The sequence below is a fragment of the Terrapene carolina genome, unplaced genomic scaffold, assembly GCF_002925995.2.
Source record: "Terrapene carolina triunguis isolate 2854851 unplaced genomic scaffold, T_m_triunguis-2.0 Scaffold374, whole genome shotgun sequence".
Classification (NCBI taxonomy): Eukaryota; Metazoa; Chordata; order Testudines; family Emydidae; genus Terrapene; species Terrapene triunguis.
Genome location: NW_020664725.1, coordinates 9,235,893 through 9,260,509, shown reverse-complemented (window position 1 = coordinate 9,260,509; position 24,617 = coordinate 9,235,893).

Here is a 24,617-nt window from a genome sequence, read left to right as displayed (position 1 = left end):
CTCTGCCGTCGACTCCGGAAATCCACCTCGACAAGAGGCGGCAGCGGAGTCGGCGGCAGCGCGGCAGCGGTCGGCTTTCCCCCGTCCTCACCGCCAGGTAAGCCGACCTAAAATACGCAACTTCAGCTACGGTATTCACGTAGCTGAAGTTGCGTATCTTAGGTCGGAACCCCGCTGTAGTGTAGACCTAGCCTTAGTGAAAAGCAGCTGCTCCCTGCTTGCCTGCTCTCTGCCAAGGAACCAGCCCTGCCAAACCTTAAACACTAGACTGATGGAATTCCTCCATGGGAGCCGTTCTGATGTGACGTATTGTCCCATCCACAGAATTTCAGCTGAAGGCTGGATGCATGGTCACTAGTGAAGAAGAAATCTCGGTGTGCAGATGCTTCCCCAGACCTCTCAGCTCTGCCAGTCTCACAGCAACATATTCTTCCCCTTCCTGCCCCAGCCAGAGCCAGGGGGCACAAAAGCCACCTCGAAAAAGAAAAATAATGGGCAGGAAACTGTTAGGGCCAGGGGTTGGGTCCAAGCTATGGATGATAATGCAGATATGTTATCTGACCCAATTTGTAAGTGCACCAAACAGTAATCATAATGCATAAAGCAGCAAAGGGAAATCTCAGCCCACATGCATTCTTCACCTGAAAATAACTCCACTACCGTGAGCTGGATGGATGCAGCTTCCACAGCCCAGCTGGGCTATGCACTCTATGTGAGAGGCACAATTTGAGCTGCCATGTATGTGGGTGAAGCAGAGATCACATCAAAGGCCATAATCAAAGTTCCAAGGGAAGGGAGGCCAGGCCACAAGACTGTGGCATCATTTTGTGCCATTGGAGTCAACAGAGGCCAAGTGTAGGAAAAGAGACTACAAGGAATCCCACAGCTGATTTCATGGACATGCAAGCTTTGCTGGAGTAAGGGAGGGTGGTTTATTGGTTAGTACAGAAGTCTGGGAACCAGAACGCCTGGGTTCTATTCCCAGCTGTGCTGCTGACTCCTTGGGTGACCTGGAACAAGTCACTTTGTTTTGCTGTACTTCAGTTTCCCCAGCTATAAAATGGGGATAATAACATTTAACTCCCAGGGCCAGTGTGATGGTTAATTAATTGATGTGTGTGTGTGTATGGAAGCAATGGTATTCTGTGATCTGTCGCCTCAGAGCACTGGGATAGGCCCTGGCCTAAAACAAAAGGAAATAAACAATATCTATCCCAATGAACTCATCCCTATGGTATCTCAGTATGAGTATCATTATTAGTGCTGAAAGAAGGCTCCATTTTGTTGTGCTGTAGATCCAGATAACCTTTATTTTATTTTATTTTATTGTGCTTCCAGGGCAGCCTTTTGTAGCTCAGGAGAAGCAAGGCTAGATCTGGTGACCTTTGCTAATTTCCCCTGTTGATCTCTGCACCTCCTCTGAGTGAACGGTGCATAATGGCAAGCAAAGCTATGGGTAATTCTCTCAGCTGGCGAGGGATAAATGAGGGGCACATGTATCAGGAGCATTATATTGCCTGAAAGATGCCATTGATTAGCTAAGACATTTGAGATCATTTTCAGCATCCGGGGGGAGAGTGGGAAGAAATCAGATGCTGAGTTTAAGCGGGGATCCAATGCAGCAAGCAAAACCTCAGGGCCCGATATGAAAAGCAAATAAATCAGTTAAGTCGTGTATTCAGTAAACAGAGGAGATGTTCAGTTTCCCCTGGAATAACTCGTGTGTGTGTGTGCGCGCGCGCGTGCGCATGAGTGTGTGCACGCACATGATTGCTTATTCACCTGGCTGAGGTATAAGTGAAAGGAGTTTGTGTGTGTATGTGGGGGAAGATTGTAAGCAGGAGATAAGGGGGGGGTGTATGCGTGTTTGCAGGGATGGATAGAGAGGGAGGTGGGTGGATAGGATGTAGGTAGGCGATGTGTTCATGGCAGGGGGCTAACTGGAGCCATGCCAGGCACAATAAGCCTGAAGCCCAGCAAAGAAACTGGACATCTGCAAGGCCCATTGTGTGACAAGGCAGTGAAGCGGGACTGTAGGACTTTGTTTATCATAAGCCTTTCTGCTGGGTGAGGTTGTCTAATCATTGGCCAGCAAGCCTAGCTGGTGGAGATTGTAGGATTGTTAGGGAAGACCAGCAGTTTCCGGCCTGTTAATGGGGGGAACTCTGGGAGAAGAGAGAGGAGACATGGGGAATTAGGAGAAAAGGGTCAGTTTGTGAAAAAGCCAAGGCTCTTCCAGCACTTAATTTGGAGCTCCCCACCTTCCCTGATCCTAAGGGAGATGGTGACGTGACCTGCTTTAGGAAACAGATGTCACCATTAATGCCTGTAGGTGAAAAGGGTAGCAAATGCTGATCTAATGTATCCTAGTTCTTTGCAACCCACATAAAACACTTGTCCCTCTCACTGCCAATTTCCTGGTGGCTTCGGTGATCACAGGATTATCATCGGGAATAAAAGACTGTGAGCCTGCAGTCCAGAGCACAGAACACAAGGTAATACGCTTCCAAAAAAAAGACATTATGTAATGGAGAGAGTAGAGAAATGGAGAGGAGAGAATAAGCCCCTGGCAAAGGGAATTAATCAGCTACCAGAATCAGGCTGGGCACCAGTGAGCTCTGAGCACAGCTTTATGTTGAGATGCAGATCGGGGGGAGGAGGGGAGGGGAAAAGCGCTTGCAGATATGAAGGGGACAATGTAACGAGGATAAGGGTGGTAAGGATACTATACAGAGGGGGTTGAAGTGATTATGTGGATGCAGAGGATGGACTGATATGAGAAGGGATGAATATGTAGGGTGTAGGCAGAGGCTAGTGATGTATGAGTGAACATACACAGGCGTAATTTGTTAACAGCTTCAGGATTAAGTAGGCCAGATACACTCATCTACATAGGTAATCCCTAAAGGGCAAGGTTGGGATAGAGGTGAGGTGAAGTGAAAAGATTCCATTGCTTTTATACTCAGTCTTGGCTAAAAGGAGGCTCCAAGCAGCCCGTCTGGCACTTGAGCTCTTCTCTTGTGGGGAAAAGCCCCCTTATGGAGAGTCTCTGAGGCTTGTTTGGTTGAGCCACCAGCTAGCTAGAAGGAACATGGTTCAGAGGAGAGGGAGAGGTGAGCTGTGCTGAAAGACAGTTGCCTAAACAGCGACAGAGGAGCTAATCTAGCCCCCTTGGTACCAAGCGGCTTTGATGTGGTTCTGAAATCATGCCTCGCGGGGTCTCTCAAGCAAGACATTGCATCAGCAATGCAAATTGCTGCTGCTCCCTGCAGAACGATAATAAAGAGACTTTGGATTCCACCCTGTGTCTGACCTAACCAGCTAAATAGGTTACACTGAGTTTTGAAAAATGCTCCAGTTTTCATCTAATAGGCAATTTTTCTGCATAATTTGCAGAACAAGCAAAAAGCTATTATGTAAAATTTATCAGTCACAATTGGCTCTCATCGGAGATTGGGAGCAGACAGAATCCTCCTAGGAGAGGGGAAATTCTCTAAAATTTCATTCCCCAGCTTTGGTTGCCTGACGTTATATTGCACTCCTGTCCCAAGGGGATCCATAAACACTGCTCTCATATCCCCCAAGTGCTGGTCTTGCAGTCAACATGGCAGTAGAAGTCCTTGCATAGCTAAGCAGGGAGTAACTGATGGTCCTGCCAACACATTGTCCGGGCTGAAGAAGATAGCTGTAAATTACATTATTATTACAGTTATTATGGAAAATATGCAGTAAAATTTGCTGCTTCTTAGGTAACAAACATAAAGCTCCAGTAGAGAGATATAGTTCAAGAGCATTGCAATTCTCCATGCAGAGCTTCTTCCATGGCCAGGAGTCAGAACATTTGCATCTGTCTGTGCCTATACAGCATCTGCTAATTTCCAGTTCCTAAGTTGCCTGGCTGGGGGACTGAGCCATGGGTTACCTCCCCTCTAAAGGTTTGAATATGTGCTGTGCATTGTTTTACCCTCGAAGGAGAAGATTTGGTAGCATAGTGACTGCCTGTCTAGTTTGAATGCCAGAAGGAAAGATCAAGTTTGCCTGAGCTTTGATACTGTCTCGCATGACCGTCTCATAAACAAACTAGGGATATACAACCTAGATGGAGCTACTATAAGGTGGGTGCATAACTGGTTGGAAAATCATTCCCAGAGACTAGTTATCAGTGGTTCACAGTCATGCTGGAAGAGCATAACGAGTGGGGTCCCACAGGGATCAGTTCTGGGTCCGGTTCTGTTCAATATCTTCATCAATGGTTTAGATAATGGCATAGAGAGTACACTTATAAAGTTTGCGGACGATACCAAGCTGGGAGGGGTTGCATAGGATTAAAATTCAAAATGATCTAGACAAACTGGAAAAATGGTCTGAAGTAAATAGCATGACATTCAATAAGGACAAATGCAAAGTACTCCACTTAGGAAGGAACAATCAGTTGCACACATACAAAATGGGAAGTGACTGCCTAGGAAGGAGTACTGCGGAAAGGGATCTGGGGGTCATAGTGGATCACAAGCTAAATATGAGTATTGCAAAAAAAGCAAACATCATTCTGGGATGTATTAGCAGGAGTATTGTAAGCAAGACAAGAGAAGTAATTCTTCCGCACTACTCCAGGCTGATTAGGCCTCAGCTGGAGAATTGTGTCCAATTCTGGGCGCCAGATTTCAGGAAAGATGTGGACAAATTGGAGAAAGTCCAGAGAAGAGCAACAAAAATGATTAAAGGTCTAGAAAACATGACCTATGAGGGAAGATTGAAAAAATTGTGTTTGTTTAGTCTGGAGAAGAGAAGACTGAGAGGGGACATGATAACAGTTTTCAAGTACATAAAAAGTTGTTACAAGGAGGAGGGATAAAAATTGTTCTTCTTAACCTCTGAGGATAGGACAAGAAGCAATGGGCTTAAATTGCAGCAAGGGCGGTTTAGGTTGGACATTAGGAAAAACTTCCTAACTGTCAGAGTGATTAAGCACTGGAATAAATTGCCTAGGGAGATGGTGGAATCTCCATCATTAGATATTTTTAAGAGCAGGTTAGACAAACACCTGTCAGGGATGGTCTAGATAATACTTAGTCCTACCTTGAGTGCAGGGGACTGGACTAGATGACCTCTCGAGGTCCCTTCCAGTCCTATGATTCTATGAAAAGGCACAGGGCCCTTGGTTAGGGTTGGCCCTGACTGTGCCTGTGAGTTGCCTCCCGCACTGTATCAGTTAATCATCAGGGACCTGTCCCATTCCCACTGAAACTCATGGGCATCTTTCCATTGGCTTTAATAGGAGCTGGGTTAGATTTCATCTGTTGGGCACATGAATCCTTCAAGTGCTCTTGTGTTGTCCATGCCAGAGAACAGATAGGACTCAACTGCGTTGAATATAATGGGGATTCTTCATTGAGACTGCCAGACACAGGCAGACCTGACTGTCCTTCCCGGCTCTCTAGCTCGGAGACTGACTGTGGCTATGCCTACACCATGAGCTGCGGAAGCACGAGTGGCGGCAGCGGTGCCACGGCTTAGCCATGCCTAGTACAAACCGGCCTGAAACTTGTGGCTAAGCCGTGCTTCCACTGCCGAACTTCCAAAGCTACACAGCTATTTATGCTCGCTGAGAGCTAGCTTGAGTACGCTGACATTGGAAGGGGGATCACACCCCTAGCTTGTAGTGCAGAGTAGCATAATAAGTTGTGTCGCCTACTCTTACCACACAGGGTCTCCCTAAGTCCTGGCCTGGATGTAGCAGCCTTGGAAGGGACTGCTGACTACCCTACAGGTGCCGTATCCCAAAGAGACTGAAAACCACCCCAGGATCTGAAATCATTCATGTTCTCTCTGGGCTACATAAGGGCCCGTTGGCTGCAAGTTAGGACAGATGCAGCTAGTGTTGTGCAATAGGGAAGGCGTTCTGCAGTGTACCTTCCGATGGACAGTCAGTTCAAAAGGGTCTGTTGGGAAGCAGGAGTTATTACAGATGCTGAAACACTCCAGTGGGGATTTCTTTTTCCTTTTCTCTTCCCCTACAGTAAATGTTAATTATAGATGAAGGTTCACTACAGCAGAAGGGATTATAATTAATTTATATTTGAACTATAATAGATTTCACTACAGACTGCATTTCATTGCATCAAAGTGTATTATGATGGTTGTTTGCTGCCAGTAATTTACATAAACAAGCCGCAAAGCATTGCATCCATTAATCCTGCAGTAAGGACAACAGACGGCAGATAAGAATATTAAAAAGAAAAAAAAATGAAGGAAGTTCTATTCAGCTGTAAACACTAAGGCCTCAGTCTGGTGGCGGAGCAGGGTAACCTAACCTGAGAAATGCAGACTTGAAAGGGATGGGCTAAAACGGATTTGAGATCGGATGTAATGTTTAGATCGTGATCCATGTCTGAACTTCCCCAAGGTTCAAAAGTGTTTGACCTGGGTTTGCCCGTGCCTAACATTTAGGCAAAATATAGAAGAACCAGCCTGAAAAATAGCTGAATGATCCTTTGCTCTTTTATAGCACCTTCAATCTGAAGACTCCAAAGCACTGGAGTGGCAGTAGGGTTAATAGATAGGGTATTGATGTGAGAGCCAGGAAAACCAGGTTCTTTTCCTGACACTGGCCTGCTGTGTGATCTCGGACAAGTCATTATACCTCTCTGTGCTTTTGTTTCCCCTCCCACCCATAGTCTGCTTTGTTTATTTCCATTGTAAGTTCTTCGATGCAAGGTCTGTGTCTAGCGCACCATAGGGACCCAATTGCTTTGGTGGCAATAGGAGTCATTGTAATATAAATAATGTGGTCAAACAAAAATCTATGTTAAAGGATTAATCAGGTTGCAAAGTCAAGCACTCATAAATTAGGAAATGTTAGTATTAAGATTGCCCAGGCTTCCTTAATTTGACCCTCTTGTATGTATACATTATAATACAGTCTTTAATCACATGCTCATGAACTATTTTTTCCAGAGGGCACCCTGCTTCACTCAGTGCATAGCACTCCTTGTCCTAGTGTATTACCTGCACACACACCCCCCAGACCCAGCTGTGCACCCCTCTGCATTTCAGTCAGGCTGCTTCCTCCTCCATGCTGTCTGAGCACCTTCACAGGGAGCATTGAGAGCACATGGGAGACAGTCTCCATGCTCTCAGCTCCTGTGTGTGGCACCACAGAGGCCCTGATGGCCAGGAACAGCAGTTGTAGAGAAAGTCTAGCTCAGGCCTTGCCAGCCTGGTCTGGAGCATGCTCAGAGCAGTTGGAATCTTTAGCAAATTTAGTTGCCAAATTCTAACAAATCTCTACTGAGTTTGTCTGTACTTTGATTTTTTCAAACTTGGCCATATTTGCATGAACTTTCATGGGGATGGTGAAAGGCCCTGACATCAGAGGGACCTGCCTGTCAAATTTCAAGCCCCTGCTCCAAAGCACATTTCAGATCAAATAGTTAAGGTTTGGCAAAGTTATAGGCAACTGAAAGCAGGATCCCATAATGGGAAATGTTGGACAATCTAAAGTAGAGGCATCACTACCACTCTGCCTATAATAATAATAATTAATAAACAACTTCACAAACAATTAACTCAGCCACACATCACCCTGGGTAGTATATAATTTCTGCTACCTTTGTTTTACCACTGGGAAAATTGAAATGCAGAGAGAGGAAGGTAAGTGACTTAGGTCCAGATTTTTACAAGTATTTCAATGGGAATCAGGTCCCTAAATACCTTTAAAAATGTGTCCCTTAGGCTCATTAATCAATTTCAAAATATTATCCAAAGTGGCCATGTGCTCATTGTCACAAAAACTGTTTGTGGCAGCACTGGGAATAGAACACAGAAGTCCTGAGTCCCAGCGCTGCCTCAGGACAATTTCTCTCTCTCTGAAATCTCAAACTAAACATTTTTGTAGGTTTGGAAATGTTTTGTTTTCCCCTTCTAGTATCATTAACGTTGAGTGCAGCCTCTGAACTTTATTGCTTCACCAGGGATGGGAAGCAGAAGTGCCAAAAATGCCACAAGAGAGGCAGTTATTTTGAGCCTGACTAGAGAAGCAGGGATTACTAGAAATCCCCCCAAAAAACTTTTTCTCCTGAGATTTTCAGCTCATCCTACATTTCCAAGATGCCCAGAGAAGTATAGGAACTTTGAGATATTTATCTTGACCCAACTGAGACTCCATCTATTTGAGGACTGTCAGATTCAGCTGTCTTCATGAGATTTTGATCAGAAGATTGGCCTCTAATGGATGTAATCCAGGACCAAAATTATAGGGGGTGGTGTGGTTCTGGGGATTTGAACCCTAGCATATTCAACACCTGAAACTTGAAGGTATTTAGACTCAGTTCCAGTTTTGTCTCCTCTCTGGTTTTGGGGTTTCTGTCACAAGCAGTAAGTCTTTAATGTTCTTCTCCCAGGTGACGATGCAATGGGCGATGACTCTCTTCTATCCCTTCTCTGTGATGTTGCCCCACAGAAAAAGCAAGAAAGCTGATGGTTTTGCTTTTCTTTAGTTTAAGTGACAGAGCCTTGTGGTTTTGGAACTAAAAGGACCTGGGATTCTAGCTCTTGCTCTTCTCAGCTCTGCTGTGGTGGGGGTGGATTTACCTGTTCATTGCTTGGATTCATCACCCAGGCAACGCCAGCACCTGATGAATCTTCACTGAAGAACTTTCAGGAAAGTTCTGATGCTTCAGCTTCTGCCCTCCATTCCCTCCCCCTCCCACCCTCAACAAAATACATCAGGCTTTTGGGCATAGCCAAGAACTCCATCCCCGCTGACCCAATTACAGATTGTGGAAAAGGGCAAACCAGCTTGTCAAGGCCTTGAAAGAACAGCTCGGCAACTGATGTAAACAACGGAGAGGAAAGGTCAGGCCCAACCCTCCTCTGCCAGTGCATCGCGGAGCTCCTGCCAAGTAATGTGAGCTGGAGGAGAGGGGACCGAAGGAAGAGAAGCGACAAGAATAGGCACCAGAAATAATCTCTGCTTTCCCAAAAGATGATTCTGAAACAGTGGCCAAAGTTTCCAACGGGCTGAGGAAATTTCTTGAAAAAAAGAAAAATCCTTTCCAAGCTGGTGATCGGTGGGCATTTAAACGGTTCATTAATTGTCCCTCTGCCATTTATCTTAAGATCTTTAATCATGATGAACCCATCTGGAATTTATTACATTATCACAACCAGCCCCTCTGAGGGATTTGCACTCCACTCCATGTGTGTTTGGGGGATGTTATGAAACAAGCATTGCTCAGAAAGCCCCCTTCCTAGGGAGCACTTTGCGTGGAGTCTGGTTTCCTCCTACATCCCTGTGAGAGTGGCACTGGTTAGATAGCAAGCTGTCCCAAATGTCCCTAGGTGAGAACTGCTCCCCAGGTCCCTGCTGCCCCAGGCTGGGAGAGAGAAGGGGCAGCTGCCCCCAGAGATCCACGCTGGGAGGGAGAGCAGAGATCTACCACTTAAGTCTGTTCTGACTCAGACTCGAGACAGGAGCCCATTCCAGAGTGCACCCGGGATAGAAATGTATCAGCTTTACAGTTTAGGTCTTGCTAATTTCCACTTTGCTGTTAGTAACAATGGCCCTATAAATAATACTTACAATGTTTGTGCCACAAGCTGTGGCTACGCTTGGGGCTGCCTCACTGGTCTGTGAGGGACTTTATCCCTGGGCAGGTATTTCAAATGCAAAGCTGACATCACAGCTGAGCTGGCTCGCTGCATGCAATGCTCCTCTCCCCCCCCCAAAAGTGGGGACTACAGCAAACTAAGCCATCCGGGGACTTATTTTAGTTATTTACAATTTTGTTTAAAAAAGCAATAAGTCATGAGACTAAGCAAATCCGATAAAGAAGCTCCGGGGGGAAACCAGGCTGCAAAGCCAGATGCAAATACAGCCAACCAGAAACCAAAAAAAAACCCCACAACCAAACCTGAGTAAAGCAGGCAATTAATTAGTCGGTTATCACAGTCACAGGCTTTCAGTGCATACTGCTCCAATACAGAGCAGCTTCCATTTTTGACCCTGTATGGGCTTTTGCTGGCTGTCTCAGGAGTCAGCTCTCTCCCTGCGTGAAACCACATCAATTGCTGTCCACTGAGTTTAAGTGATTAGACCCTGGTTTACACAGTAAAACTCTGGGAATTGGGCCCTGTCTACATCAGCAATATTGCAAACCCCAAGCACTGAAAAATCATGAGTCAGGCCCCCAAAATCATGAGATCAGCTTAAAAATAATGAGATTTATAAAAAAAATGGTGGGAAGTCTTTTGATTTGCCTCCTGGTTTCTGGGTCACATCTTCCAAGTTTTTCTCTGCAACTACGAAGGCTAGAAACTTTTTTTTTATGATTAAAGCTGAGATTCTCTCACAGTCACATGACTGCAGGAGCTGGGGTTTAAAGAAAAACACCAAATATTGTGAGAGACTTGCAGTAAAATTGTAAAAGTTGGCGAGATTGCATTGGAGAAATATGTACTGGCACAGCTACGTTGATGTAGGGATACAAACCCCCAATGTAGACGTGCTGATTTAATGTAAAGCTGGACTTAAGCCAGCATCGCTTGGTTATGTACTTTATTAGATTAAGCCACCCTAGTGCAAATCCCACGTTATGCTGGTCCAATATCTGCATTAGGGGTCTGCACCCCTCCAAGGATGTTGTTACATCCCTGCAACTTTCCCTAATGTAGATAGTACCTTACTGTACTCCTTGAGGCCTGGGTTTACTGGCCTTTAGGGCATTCTGCAAGGCCAGTCTGCCGTCTCTGGCTTCTCTTGATGGCACGGGATTGACTGAGGTGCTTTCTTGCTGCATGGGGCGGGGGGAGCTGGGAGAGTTTTGTCGCTATTGATCTGATGTATTTTTAGTGGGTGTGTTTCTTTCATTAATAATGTGCAGGTGCTTTAGCACTGGGGGCAGGGGTTTTAAATGAAATCTAAATTGTAATTCAGTCATTCACTAAATGCTCTGAACTTTTCATGCTGCATCATTCTGACAACATCGTAGGTCACTAAAAGCAATCTGGAGTATGAGATAAGGACCAGTCCTGTGTTCCTTGCACACTTACACCTCCCAGTGGGCCGATGGGGGCATTTTGGGCACGCCAGGAATGCAGGATTCAGACTGTATTGAGGGTGCGACCCTCCAGAGTGCCAGCAAGAAATGGAACTTTGTTTCCTGGCCCCAATCATATGACATGGGTCAGGATCACTAGCTAGTGGCATACATTGTATCCCCCCTGTACAGTCCCTGCACACCACCCACAGCCACTATGGCCAGCCGAATGAAAGAAGATACGGAGAGGAGAGCTGTTCCTACCTGCTCCCCAACAACTAGCCTGATCTTATGCTCTGTGGCAGCTGTTCAAGCCCCTCCTCCGGGTCTCATTCTCGCCACTGTGAGATATTGGGGAGGTAGAAACTTACATCAGACCCTCCAATATTTCCATTGCCCCCCCTCCCCTCACACTCTCCTGCCCGGTTCCGCTGCCCCTGACTAGGAGTCACGCTGTCTTGGAGTCTGTGTAGAGAGGCCAAAACTGAGTAGATTATGGAGACCACTCCCATCTTTTCTATGCTGCTCTTCTACTTGTCCTCATCACTGTGGTGTCTGAGTGCCTTCCAACAGAAAGTTGTATGATGTGATTAATATATGTCACATGTGACTCATTCTCCCTCTCTCTAAAAGAGGTTCTTTCATGAAAGCTAACCCCAGACCCAACCATCCCTCCATATTTGGTGGAGTTTTGAAATCTGAACCCAGATCCAGATTTGAATTTTGCAAATGGCCCTATATGGGACCAAGCAAAACCCTGGATCTGAGCACTTGCAACCATTTGGGTGTCCACATTCTGGCCCCACATCCAAATGTTAGGGCTTGAGCCGATTCCCAGTATGACGTGTATTCTGGGTTCAGGGCACTGTAGGGGGTCTGATGACAGTAATACACATATGCACACATTGAGAGAACAACCCCCTGTATCTTGAAGGCATCTATTAACCACATGTCCTGGATTCAATCCCCAGAAGATATTTTTATAGTGAACTTGTGCCCTGTTCTTTATGCATTTCACATTTTTTTGCAATATTTCAGCTTGTAAGGAGCCACTCAATGTATTAATGATCAGAATATAATAACGTTCTCAACCTGGGGCCAAGTATCCTCCATCTCGCTGCCATCTGTAACAGCTGAGTGTTTAATGGATGTGTCTGAGATGGTCTTGCAAGAATCCTTGGGGGTGCAGAGAGAGTTTGCAGCCACACAGAGAACAGTCATCCAGCCCTCGCTGGAGTGTCCACGGGAGGTCATTGGTTTTGTTTTTTAAGAACCAGTTTGGTGAATGTTTTTAATTAAGTCATTCTCCAGTTACCTGCAGCTGCTCCCTTGCCTTTTCCCCCTCCATCCTAAGGGCTGATTTCCCCATCTGCACAAAGACACACACCTCACAGAGGTACCGCTAACCTCACGATGCTGATCATAAGCAGCAGGGATGACAGATCACACAGTGCCATCCATGGTGTAGTGGAGGTGGATGAGCACTATTAATCCTATTTTAAATCAAATACATATGGTTTTTACTCACTGCTGTAAATTGACACTAAGCTACAACTTTAAATGTGAATTTTGCTGGCTCACTCCCCAGTAGTCTTATCCTGTACTGCCTCTGTATCACATTATCTCCATTGCATATTGAAATACACACATAACATATGACATTTGAATACAGGCATCCCATCCCACCATGACAGATATTCCACTCTGAGGAATACATCTCATAATAGCCAGTCACCAAAATTAGACCTACAAACAACCTTTCCATCATCCAGTTCATTCCTGGGTTTTTCAATGTGCTTTAGTTCAAACACGAATTATTGGACTGGATGCAGGAGTTACTGGATGAAATTCTCTGGCCTGTGTTATGCAGGAAGTCAAGTTGGAAGATCAGAATGGTCTCTGCTTGGTTCCACATCTATGAATGCAGAAGGCAGTGTCAGAGCTAAAAAGGACTTGGGTTCTTTTCCTAACTCTGCCACTGATGTGCTGTGTCCTTGGGCAAGTCACTTCACCTTGCTCTGCCACAGCATCCCTCTCTATGTAATATTATTCACCTGCCTCTGAGGGCTGGTTAGTTGATGAATTAATGTGTGTCACTTTCTTTGAGATCCTTGGATGGAAGGCACTATTTAAGTGCAAAGTATTATTGATTATCATCATGTGTTTATAATATTCTCATTTATTATTTATTTCCTACTGCTTTAGATTTCTAGCATGTCCCTAATTAGGTACCTCAGGGGGCACGTTAATAAAACACTCTGTGTTTACACAATGAAAAACAGGAAATGATTTCCCTAATATACTTCCACCCGCCCATTGCTCCAGAAAAAGCCATGAACCTGATACCATACTCCAAGGAACTGATCCATGGGTCCCAATTCAGCATAGCACTCCAGGATGTGCTTACCTTTCACTGCTGGAAGAAATAAGAATATCTGCTAATCTTGCCTTGCAGCTAACTACTGAGAGCCCCCGTCTTTTGCCCGGGCTTCCCCACAGTAGCATACTCATTCGCACAGATCCATGGAAACAAAGCCAATAAGCCTGCCTCTAGGTGGCAGGTAAGAAAAGAGAGGGGGGAAATCATTCTCATCTTTTAACTCAATGGAGCAGTTTTAATACTACGGTGATGAGGGCCATATATGAACATAGGTAGATAGACAATGGCTGGTGGTGATACCTGGATAAGATAGCAAGTAGTATCAGTTGAATTAAATGGAACTACTGGCTTGTTCAAAGTTAAGCATGTGCTTTAATTTTTTGCTGGATCAGTGCAAAAGTAACTTGTCAATTAGTCTGATATTAAATGACCAGTGAGATGAGCCTTCCACTCACTATTTACATGGAAGACCATTCTACAGCCCAGCAGTGCCTTCAGCACTGGGTCATGTCTCCTGCTATCTTTCCTGCTGATTCCTTTTGCTCATTTTGATCCCCCTGCCTCCCAGTTCCTACCCCCTCTGGGTGTGAAGTTACCTGAGCTGGCAGGTCTCCCCTTCCCTTCCTGCTCCAGTGAGTCTCTGCACCCGAAATCCAGAGTGAAGCAGCAACAGCTGCAGTTTTGCCCATCTGCACTTGAGCTATAAATACTGATTGTGATATACAAAGGCCTCATTAGACAACTTCGCTACCTTTCTGTTCCCAGAGAAGGAGAAGCATTCTCATTCATAATTAATCTCCCCTCCATGGATGCAAGCTGCCTCCAATGCCGTATCAATTATTTAAAACTTGTTTAAAAAATTTCCTGGATTTGTTCTTGATTTTGATCATTTCTCCTGCTTTTGCATCTCCAAGGCTGTGAGTACAACACATACAGTGAGTGCCAATTTGCTTAAACTTCACCCTGTCCAGGGGCAATCTAGGAATTTTATTTCTCTTTATAATTGCCAGGCCCTATCCTTACTTTGAAGAAGCTCCAGCAAGCCAGATGTTGACAAAGCATTGCAGGAACCTTTAAAGTGACACTGTAAATCTAAGGATTGCTTACAGCACTAGACCAGGAATGTTTCATGTTTTCCCCCCCATACAATCAGATACTTTCTGCTGGAACAACTTTATTTCAGATTACAAGAGCAGAGGAACAAGAAAGAACATGAGTAAAGTCTGCATAAGAGTGAGCACAGTGGGCATGACTCCTCTGTATTGGCTTCACTTCTGTGTTGCACAAAACACTGCTGCCTGTCAGAGGACAGCAGAGTCAAGTAATTTAAAGATGCTGTATAAGTACAATAAAACCATGTGACATGGCTGCATACACAAGAAAAGAGAAATAACAAATAAACTGTTTTCGTTGCAATAAAAAATGAATTCCATGGAGATATGTCTATTGAACTCTAGTGGTTTGGGTGATTTTATAAAACTTAGGTGTTGGGCTTAAAACAACCTAACAATATTCCTTTAATCTTGAATTGCTAAATGACATGACAATCCTGTTGCACATTTTTGTCTTAGACCCCCTCTCTCTGCCATTGCAATTCCCCCATGAAGCCTCTGGCAGAGGGTGATTCATAGCAAGGTTTGTTAAATAGCTTTGAGTCCAAGAGATGAAGAATGCAGTCACATGCAGAAATTTGGGGATGCCTGTAAGGAAGGCATTTATGAGGATGATTCCTTCAGACAGTGTGATTTTGTGATGGAGGAGCATCACTTTGGTGGTTAAGGGATACTATTTCTATTGAGTGGCCTCCCTTTTGTGGGCACAGTTTATACCCACAAATTGGGTACTTGCCCCTGTGATTGCACAATTGCCAGCACTCCTGCTCGGTACAGGGGAAGAAGTGCAGACATGGTCCACTGCTCCCTTCTTCTTGGGGTTTGGGCCATGTGGATCTGTGTTCTGAGCAGTCCCATTGTCTGTGCCCAGCTTGTGGGCAGTTGCCCAGTACCTCACCCCCTTCTCCTATTTTGGGGTACAGCAGAGTCATGCATCATTGGTCCTGCTTTGAGCAGGGGGTTGGACTAGATGACCTCCTGAGGTCCCTTCCAACCCAGATATTCTATGATTCTATGATCACTGCCTGGGTCCTTTGTATAATGGAAGTTCATCCTGTTCCTTCTTTAAGTTGTGCAAGACCCTAGAGCCATTGAAAGCATTTAAGGACTTGGTGCAATAGGTCCTGTACAACCCCAGCGTAATGCCATTTTTATATCAGGGAATTTGCTTGGCCTAAGGTACACAATCTCACATCTTACTGTTGCAGATTTTAAGAACCTTGGAGAATATCTACAGTTCCCTGTGAATCTGAAGAAGCACAGTGCACCCGTCTTGTGATGCCTCCAATTGCTTCTTGCTTCATTGCTACTGCGGTCCTGCTTTTGGCAGATCTGGTGGCATTGAGCGAACTCAGCACATGAGCTGTGGGATTCCCATGTGCCTGCTGTCAGTGCACAAGGTCACGGAGTGGGAGGTCATTATGTTCAACCTTCACCACACCAAGCCCAGTTTGATCCCTTTGGGTAGGGGATGAACAGATCTTGTCTTAGTGGTAGGAGAATTTCAGATGATTCAAAGGTTCACTGGCTAAACACCCACAAGGTCAGAAACCTAATCAGCCTCTGGATTTTTGGGAGGGTCTGTAAATCTCATGGAAACAGGCTTTCCAGCCTTGCTTTGCAGACCCAAGAAGTTTGGATGAGCATCTGAACTTTGGGATGCCTATCTGAACTGAACCTCCAAACAAGAGATTTGGCCACTACTAAATAATGTCCATCCATCCTCTCTAGCCAGTGACAAAATAGACTTTACAGGACTTGCTTTAAAAACAAAAGTTGCCAAGATAACAGCCCAAGAAAATGAAATCCTTGAAAGACCCTGGTGTGCCACAGTGCAGACTTTCCCACCAGTATACGCATTTGCCCTGACCTGGAGAGACTGTGTCAAGGCATGACTGGATCGCTTACTCTCTGTGGCCCATTCATTCCTTGGCCTCCCTCTTGAGAACGTGAAGAGGATTTCTCAGTGATAATCCTGGTGGAAGCTTTTGTGATGTGGACATTTGACCCACCACGACCACTAAACTGATCAATTCCATACAGTGTCCACTGAGTAGCCATCAGATATGAAGAACTTTAAGCTACTACGAACCTGCACTGGCCTCAAACTGGTAACATGAAGGTGAAATACTCCATAGCTCATTATCAATCCCCTGAGCAATCCACTCAGCATTTGTTATTTGTTCTACTTTACCTGTCAAATGTATTTGTCTTTGTTATGATATTTGGATTTAGGTCATGTAAGAGATGGAAAGAAATTAGCCAGGGTAGGAGTTGCAAAATTCATACCTGAATCCAAATCCAAACTTCCCCAAGGATTGAGTGTTTGGAAATGGGGTTTTAGTTTGCCCCATTATTTTAGCTATAGGAGCCAGCTGCAAAGCATGGAAGCAGCTCTGAATACAGATCCAAAGTCTTCAAAGTTTTAAATCCTGGAAGTTTTAGATCCTGGATTTTGGTTCAGTTTCATCTCTAAAAGAAAACTACAGTAGATCAGAGGTGGAGACTGGAATCTTTCTTTCTCAAGGCAGAATCAGATGGGAACATACCTTATTCTGAGCTCCACTGAAAGTAATGCTGGGAGCAGCAAAGCAATCTGCAGGGTCAGAAGAGGGGAAAGAAGTGTCTCTCTTGTTATAATCATCAGCTCTGAACCCAGCTCATCGCTCATCCTGAAATGAACATTCAGAAAGTCCATGTCAGCCCTAGGGGATTCCAGCAACTTACCTTCACCTCAAAGAAGCAGTTCTGGAATCCTTTTAAGCAAAGAGACAAACCCACACACTGGAGAAATGAACACACAGAGGTAGGTTTCTTTAATTACAAATTAAAGGGGGAAAAATAAACAGTAAACTCGTTCCCACCACAGATTCACTGCTAGGAGGAATCATACGGTCCATTATTTTTCTTTCCAACTGTTTCATGCTGCATGATAGACTTTATCAATCAGCCCCAGAAACCAATCTTCTCCCAGCCTCTAGCGCAGTCGTCATCAATCACATCTGTGAGCAATGGCACTGGAACCTCGTCGTAACCTTTTCCTTGCTAGTGAGCATCACAGCCGTGGGAGAGAGAAGGAAGGGGGCGCACATTCTGAATATCGATCATTCTCTCCTGCAAAGAGAGAGACTGCGTTTAAATATGTTATTTTTCTTACCGATGTCTCAGGCTGGAAATAAGTAAGTTGCTGGCACTGAGAGCAGGAAGAGAGAATGTCATGAGCAGTGATGGGAGTAGCTCAAATAGGGGGAAACCCAAAATGTCACATTATCATTATTATTATTATTTATATTACAGTAATACCTAGAGGCTGTGTCTGAGATCAGGCCTTCATTGTGCAGGCCATTTTACAAGCACATAGTCAGAGGCAGTCTCTGCCCCCAAATGTTTACAATCTAATTAGTCAAGAGAGACAAAACAGAGAAGGGGAAACTAAGACACAGAGTAGGGAAGTGATTTTCCCAAAGTCCCAAAGCAGATCAACAGCCAGGAGTAGAATCCAGGTCTCCTGAGCCCCAGTCCAGCACTCATCTCCTGGATTATATTGTCCATCTGTAGGTTGTGCTTGTATCAACTGTCATGTATATTTCCGTCTAGGGGACTTATATTTTAAGCTTTCTCTGTGCATGAGAAAGGTGTACCAATTTAACTACTTCACTTTCTTTGGTGGTTCAAATAAAACAGAAGCAAGATCTAATCCACTTCTGGGTTTTAGTTTTTGCAAAACCCTGACACAGCCCATGTGTAGTTTTGTTATACCTTCTGGGTAAACTGAGGCAAATAGAGGTTATATGATTTATCCAGAGTCAGCTGCTGAGTTGATAATCAAGCCCGGCATTCCTCCTGACTCGTTAGCTACCTGCTGTAACCACTACATGATGCTCTTAGGATTTCTGCCCTGTCATCAAAGCAGAAAAAGTTTTCTCTGTAGCCAGTAGAGAGCAGCAAGAAGAAAGCGGCCTGGAGGGGATGGATGGAGATGCAACGGTAATTAGAAAGTTATGTGAAATCATATCACCTTAAGCCTCTGTGCCTACCAACCTTTTAACGAAAATGATTGCTCTGGGTGCCAGTCTGCACTATACCTCAGTCTAATTGGCTCTTCATTCTGGTGAACCAAGGAGAGATTGGACTCCATTCTCACTGCCTTTGTGTCCCTGCTTCCTGTCCTAACTTGGTTTAGTCTTCTGTGAAATTGTTTTCTCTGCAAAGGCAGAATTTTCCATCTCTGGTAATTCCACTAGAATAATCCTTGGCGCTGCGTGAAAAAAGCGCTGAGTGTAGTCACCGGGGGGAACAGTGGTGAAGCTTAAGCATCCACACACACACACTCCTGTGACGGGCAAGCTCAAACAAGCTGGAAAACACAAAGGATTTGCAACTCTCCTTTTCTTTTCTTTTCTTTTCTTTTCTTAAGGATGCACATGAGCCCTGCTGAAAAGACACAGAGAGGCTGGGAGTAGCCAGCACTTGGGACAGCAACAATGGGGCACAGAGGTGACGTTCAGTGGGACAAATTTCCCTTACAGAACCTCACCACACATGGAGCAGCAAGTGAACTCTAAGATCTGGAGCGATGCACCATACCCATGGCCTGCTACTGAGACAGACTAAATTCCCTGCTAACATAACTCCATTGACTTAACTGGAGTTAAACCAGCAGAGACTTGGCCCAGAATGTCTAAAATCTAGGCCAGCACAAGCTAGTGCCAACCCAAGCTATCACCCTTGCTATCTGTGTGTCTCTCAGTTTGGCACATGGGCCAATGATCTACTCCAAATTAACTGATTACAATAATTGATGAGGCTCATTAGCCTCATCAAGTCCCCTGTTATTGAGGTGCTATCCTCATTTGACACAGAGAGAAACTGAGGCACGCACAGATTAAAACACGGTTAGAATAGAACCTAAAGTTCCTAATTCAAAGTGTCAGACTCTAACCATTAGGCAAAAAACCAAAAGGTATTCTTGTTATTAAATTAATATAATTAAGGGCCAGAAGGGGCCACTATCATCTAGTCCAGGGGTAGGCAATCTATGGCACGTGTGCCGAAGGTGGCACGCAAGCTGATTTTCAGTGGCACTCACACTGCCCAGGTCCTGGCCACCGGTCAGGAGGGCTCTGCATTTTAATTTAATTTTAAATGAAGCTTCTTAAACAATTTAAATCCTTATTTACTTTACATACAACAATAGTTTAGTTATATATTATAGACTTATAGAAAGAGACCTTCTAAAAACGTTAAAATGTATTACTGGCACGCGAAACCTTAACTCAGAGTGAATAAATGAAGACTCGGCACACCACTGCTGAAAGGTTGCCGACCCCTGATCTAGTCTGACATCCTGAATATCACAGGCCATAGAAATTCATACGGTAGTTCCAACATTGGAGGCAATTATTTTTTCTCACTACATAAATACACATTATTCAGCCTAATAACTTCTGGTCAAACGAGAGAACATATCTTTTAGAAAGACAACCATATTCCATCTACAGACTTCATACTGAGTACCTGGAGCTATATTCTAGCCATATCATACCATAATCTTAGGAAAGGGGTTGTTGCTACCTGTGGATTGACTAGAATCCCCTTAGGAGACTAATGCCACCATATCATCATCATGTTTCATGGCATCAGCCATTATCTAATTGACAAGAGTCAAGAAATTACTTATTTTGGGGACAAGTTATTCCATAATTCTCCATTATGGGTTTTCTTGTAGCTTCCTTTGAAAAATCTGATACTGGCCACTGTCAGCAGTAAGATACTCAGCTAAATGGGACGTGATCTGATCCTGTATGGCAATCCCTGTGTTCTGGGTAAAGGGTTTCTGCTGTGCTAGACTTTAATGAAGCCTGATAGATAAAGTTTGAAATCCGATCTAGTAAATATCTTAACAATTGTATCAGTCAGAATAGATCAGAAATCAGTTTATAGACATGGCTTTGATTTGGATTAGGACAGAAAGATACAGAGTAACAAACCAGCGGTAGATATGATTAGATAACAACTATCCTGCAATCATGCATTCTACCACTAGCTATTTTACCATGCCGGGAGTCAGGCATCCTGTTCCAAAAGGTGAGAGAATATAATTTGCATCACAGGTGTGATCATTTCTCATAGACTGTACAGAGTCGTCACCATATATAGGCAATATAACTAAGAAGACATGTTAGGTGAAGAATTAAACTTTTAGCCTTTGAAAATGCTTTAATTGGGTTTAATACCAGAGTCTAAATGACCTTATGAAGAATGCAAAGCTTCAGGAAGCAATACTTAGAATAATATCACTGTTACACAGCAACTTTCATCCCATAGAATCTCAAACATGCAGACAGGAGTTACTTACCCACAATTGAAATGTAACCCACTCTGGATGTCAGCTCATTTGATCCATGCTTGTTCACTGGTCCAGTGGATTCAGTGCATGGGATTGGCTGATGTAGTAATTAACTCAGGCTTATTTGTTAAGTGGCATTTGAGATACCAAGGTGATAGGCATCTTAGACATTCCCCTGAGGGCTGGAGAGATGGACCCACACTGCAGATAGATAAGATTAAAAACTCCAATGGAAATCAAAGAGGCAAGATTATGGGGGCAATTATGGCTATCAAGAAAAACTATTGACATTTAATGTGTACAATTTTTATTTTGCAAATACAAGGTCCAGAATTAAGTTAGTGGAAACTATATTATTCTGGTCCAGAAATCCAAGATATAATCTGTCTGTGTCTGTTGATTTATCTGGTCTGTCTGCAACACACTCATCACCATGACATCTGATTAGCACACCTTGGTTACAATGATGTGCCAGTGATGTTAGGGAAAGCCTTATTTACAACCCTCACTTTTTGACTCTTCTTGCAAATAACTCTTTGTTTCCAACCAACTGGAGTGTAGTGTATCTCAAGTCCAGGGAAAAGGACCCAGTTGCATGGGAGATTTCGCTCTCCAGATCCACTGAATAGGGTCATTCATTTTCTGTTCATCTCATTCATAAAGGTAGCTGTATAGATCAGCCAGAGTATATCATTTTATATGATCTCTTTTGCCTCAGAAATGGAGCCCTCCTTCCTCCTTTAGATAAAAGCCAATGATATTCAAATCTGAATTGCAGTCAACCAGGCCTGTGGGCATAAAGCTCCCTGACAATTGGCCTGTGCCCTGATCATGTATTTCTGCTACTTGAATCAAGCAAGAAATGAGAAGGGGGTGGGGTCTATACAGGGGGGGCTCCAGGCACCAGCGCAGCAAGCGCCTGCCTGGGGTGGCAAGCCATGGGGTGCGGTCTGCCGGTCGCCCTGAGGGCGGCAGTCAGGCTGCCTTCGGCGGCATGCCTGCGGGAGGTCCCCCGGTCCCGAGAGGCACCCCTGCTCTGACACACCCCAAATACTCTGTCCAGCACCTCCCAAATACCGTCTCCCAGTACACACACACCCCTCCAGCACCTCGAAATACCCCCTCGAGCTCACTCCCCCACAGCAGTGTCCTCTATGAGGGAACTTGAAATACAGGTGGGGTCACCCCAGATACAGCTGAATTTTAAAGGCAGGTGTTTCTGTTCTCCCTCATGGTGTGACCGCAACGGGGTCAGGCTCTGGAAGTCTCAATCAGCTACAATCCCAGCTAGGTCCCCAGAGGGCAGTTCCAGGAGGGCGGGGTGATTCCCTGCATAGCCCGGGCAGAGGCAGCGTTGCCCTTTTCTCTCCCCTCATTCTGAAGGCTTGGCCCGGACCCGTGTCACAAGGTTGTGTGAGCTGGGTACACGCTGGGAAAAGCCCTGAGGCCCCCCACTCAGGCTGGTGCAGAGAGGGGAGCAGAGCCCGGAGGCCTCCAGCTTGGCTCTCTCTCTCCTGCCCCTCTCCACCTAGTACCTTGTGTACCCCACTGCGGCTGGGCTGAATCTCGCCCCAGGGGGCCCAGCCGAGAGACACCCCGTCTCTCTCTCGCTCTCCCGGGGGTCTCTCCCGGAGTCAGGGTCACCGTCCACTGATGGAAGAGGTGCCTGGCGGTTGCAGGGAGTCTCGCTTGCTCAAGTGGAGATGACTCCGTCCAAGGCAGAGTGGCACCTGCCGACATTTATTTTGCACTTTTTATAAATGTAGTATTTTTTCTATTTTTTATTCTACTTTATGTGAATCGTTTTTTGCCGCTTGGGGCAGCAGAAAACCTGGAGCCGGCCCTGGGTCTATAATACAGTCTATAATTTCCTACAGCATTCAGTATCCTGGCGTTAACTCCATTCACGTCATTGGAGTTATCCTAAGGAAAGGATCTGGCCCAGTGTATAGATCTTGGAGACAGACCAACCCTGGAAATTCAGTTCTGGATTTTTAACTCATCTCCATCCATTGCTGGAGACGGTTTAGATTGTGGGGTGGATGTTAATCCAATGTTAAAATAGGGAGGGAACTGTGAATTTGGGGTTTGAATTTAGATCCACCCAGTGTTCTGATTCTAAACTCACCTAAAATTCAGAGGGATTCAGAACTGGGTTTATAACTCAGGGCCATTGAGCCTTACTTTAGTATCAAGAAAATGGACTGAAGTAATAATTAATAATAGAGTGAAAATATATGATATATGATTGGGACAAACCAGAACAGCTTCAGAAGGATAAACCATGCCTCTAATCTATTAGCATTCCTTGATCATATCGGCAAAATAGTGTGTAAAGGAGAACTCAATGAGATCAGTTAGTTGCACTTTCAAAAAGCCTTTGACAAATTCCCTCCCAAGTGGCAGTTAAGGACATGTGAAAATCATGAAGTCGTGGATAAGACACTAAGAGACAGAAAACAAATAGAAGGAATAAGAAGTCAATTTTCAACCTGGTGAAAGGTTAACAGTAGCATGCAGCGAGGTTTAGTACTAGGGCCTGAGTTTCTTAATCTATTTATCAATGATCTGGGGGAAGGAGTGCTCAAAACCAACAAAAAATTATTTAGGTGAATCAAGGCTAGAGATGACTGAGGACATTCAGAGGAACCTAACAAAACTAGATGAATGGACAGCACTATGGCAGATTAACTTCATTGTTGACAAATTCAAGGTAACGCACACTAGAAAGAATAACTTGGACTACATATAAACCTCCGTGGGTTCGAAATGAACTGTAACAACTCAGGGACAAGACCTGTCAATGGATAGCTCAGCGATAGCTCAGCAAAAATCTCTGTGCACACTGCAAGGGCAGTCAAAGAGCAAACAATGTTAAGATGCATAAGGAATGGGATAGAAAATAATACTGACAATAATGTAATGACATTATATGCATCAATTGAGTGCCCTCACATGGAATGCGCTGTTCAGTTCTGGTAAAAAAAAAAAGATAGTAGAAATGGGGGGGGGGGAAGTATCCAAATTTTCCAACAGGTCAGAGAAGTTCAAAACCAAGGGTTTGGTCTGGGATCATCTCTCTTTTTGAGGCATGTCCTAACTTCTTCAGATATATGCTTGTTTTCCTCATATTTATTCACATTCTATTTTTTCACAAAAGTCTTATGTACATATAAAAGGCAGGAAAAGCACTTGTGTGTGTGTGTGCGTGTGTGCAGTGTGTGTGTTTGTGTATGGAGAAGTACATCCCTTCATCCACATTGGGGCTGTGAAAAGAGTACCTAGTGAAACCCCAAATAGCATGAAATTTACCTTATTTGGATTTCATTCCAAATAAAATTGGTCTGTGTTTGAATCATTGAAGTTCACAAATTTTTCAGTTGAACCTGTGGCTGTTTTATTTATTTTTTAAATCGAAATCACATGAAATTTGCAGTTTCTCATAGCTTGGTCACAGGAACGCGCAAAAAGCGCAGTTTAGAGCCATTTTGCACTTGTGTCAGGGTTTGTCTGAAACCAAAAATCAAAGATGGAGTTTGATAGGAGGGTTGCATAGGACAAGAAGAAATAGGAGAGTGGTAACAAACTTTTCTGTCTATCTAGATACTTTTATGGCTCCCATGACTGTAGCATCTGAGTCCCCTCTCCTGCATCTCTAACTGATTTTATCCTCACAACCCTCCTGTGAAGTAAAGAAACATAATCCCCATTTTACAAAAAAGTATCTGAGGCACAGA